This window comes from Bos taurus, chromosome 5 (genome assembly GCF_002263795.3).
Source record: "Bos taurus isolate L1 Dominette 01449 registration number 42190680 breed Hereford chromosome 5, ARS-UCD2.0, whole genome shotgun sequence".
NCBI classification, from domain to species: Eukaryota; Metazoa; Chordata; class Mammalia; order Artiodactyla; family Bovidae; genus Bos; species Bos taurus.
The window spans coordinates 47,797,593-47,799,728 of NC_037332.1; the positions used below are offsets into that span (position 1 = coordinate 47,797,593).

The window sequence follows — 2,136 nt, forward strand, 5'->3', positions numbered from 1 at the left end:
AGGAGGAGATCTCTCTGATAAGATGCAACCTGAAGGCTGAAGAGTCATGTGGAAGGTTGGGAGACATGCTCCAGACAGAAGGAACAGCTTGTATGAAGGCCCTGAGGTTGGAGGTGGGTGGCGGGGTTGGAAGATTCAAGGAATTAGAAGAAGGTCAGTGTGGCTCCATGGGGTAGTGGCATAAGATAAATTTTGAAAAATGGGGGAAGATCACGTAGGGCCTTTTAAGCCATGCTCAGGGTTTGGATTTTCCTTTGTCTTTCAGTTTGCAAGAAGTATCTGTTTATTAACAGGCCAGATTACAAACTAATTTCAATAAGCCTATTGATCTTGTGCAAGCATCTCCATCTTCAAGAGAATGGGTGGTCTTTTTCTTCATTCCACCTTGTGGAGAAGATAATTTGAAGGGTCATGGGAAGTTGTTTGCTTCTTTGAAATATTTTTCAACAGAATAGATCTCATGAATCAGATCCTCCATGCAGACGATGCCACATTTACCAAGAAATTGAGTGATCCACGTGTTACCCGTCAGGGCAATTCACTTTCTGTTGATTTTGCCATAGGCAAGCTGGTAGATCAGTTCATTTGCTGACTTCAGGCTTGGGTACCCCCGTGCATTCTGGGTTCCACAGTCCTCAGCATGTTGACTAAAGCCTCCCTGAACTTCACAAAAGTGCCAATGAAGATCGGGAGGAGGTGAAGAAGCTGCAGTTTCTTCGGACCTTTGAGCTCACACCACTGCTACCTTTGATCCTAATGACAAGTGCCAATTTGGATTGGCACATAGGAATGTAGAAGTCACCAGCCTTTCCTGCCATCCTAAAAATTTTACTTCTGTACATCTGCCTATACGCCTTGTAATAGTGCTTAGCTTTATCATTGATAAATTTTCTACTTGCTTTTCAAAGCATGTTTTGCACAAACTTCTTTCCCAGGCTCTTGGTCTTCAGTTCTGTGAATTTCCTTTGCTTTTTCTTATGGGTTTCTAGTATAGCAGGAACCTTCTTTTTCTTCTCTCCTTTTTCTCCATGATTCCAGCCAGAAAAGAACATGTTTTGATACTCTTGCATGAGCCATAAAAAGATCTTAAGCAGAGGCATGGATTGTCTCATTCATATTTTAGAAGATCACTCTGGGGAGTTCCCTGGCAGTCCAGTGGTTAGGACTCTGAGCTTTCACTGCTGAGGACCTGGGTTTGATCCCTGGATGGGGAAATAAGATCCCACAAGCGGCTCAAGCTGTGCAGTGCAGAAAAAAAAAAAGTCACTTTGGGCTGCCGTATGGAGAATTCTCTGAGGGAAGAGGGAAGCAGGGGTTTTAGGAGGCTGATACAGTAGTTCAGGGAAGATATGATGATAGCTTGGACTAGGGTGGTGACAAACAGTGGCAAGAATTGGATGAATTAGAGACGTATTTGAAGACAGGCTTGATGAGACGTGGTAATCAGAGGCTGAGTGTGTGTGCGTGCGTGCTCAGTTGTGTCTGATTCTTTGCAAGGTTGAGAAAAGGTGTCAAATGTTTTTTGATGAGTTTCTATCATGAGCAATTGGGGAAATCTAGGGAAAAGTGGGCTGGGGATGTGAGGATGGGGAGTGGAGAATAGAAAAAGAAAAAACTCAGTGTTGGACCCACGAAGCTTGAGATCCTTGTGAGATCCCAAACAGAGATATTCTGGCCTGGAGCTCTGCAAGGAGGGCTGAGTGAGAGACACAACCTTGTGGATCAGCCCTGTATAAAAACAGCATCGAAAGCCACGAATGTGGATGAAGTTATAGAGTCAGAACACACAGGAATGAGATGTCCCAAGGCTGAATCCTGAGAAACTGTCACCAACGCAGGGATCACAAACGTAGTCAGGATTTTGTGGATGAAAGGGGAGAAAGGCCTTTCAGAAATGTATCTAGTGAGTGGCCACCGTCTCTTTCTTTCCTTGTAAGGAACTCTTATGTACTCATTTCCTACTACCGTTGCAACCAATTATCTCAAACTCAGTGGCTTAAAACAATACAAACTTATTTGCTTAAGTTTCTGGAGGTCAGAAGTCTATAATTGGTCTCACTAAAATGAGGGCAGTGGCAAGACTTGAGTTCCTTCTGAAGGCTTAGGAGAAAATCTGTTCCCTTTTTTTTTTCTGGT

At 43.6% G+C, this 2,136-nt stretch overlaps 1 pseudogene; it reads right to left on the bottom strand.

Annotated features, from left to right (window-relative positions):
• Positions 1-286: 286 nt before the first annotated feature.
• Positions 287-1,052, bottom strand: LOC100848387 (60S ribosomal protein L7-like; annotated as a pseudogene).
• Positions 1,053-2,136: the final 1,084 nt, after the last annotated feature.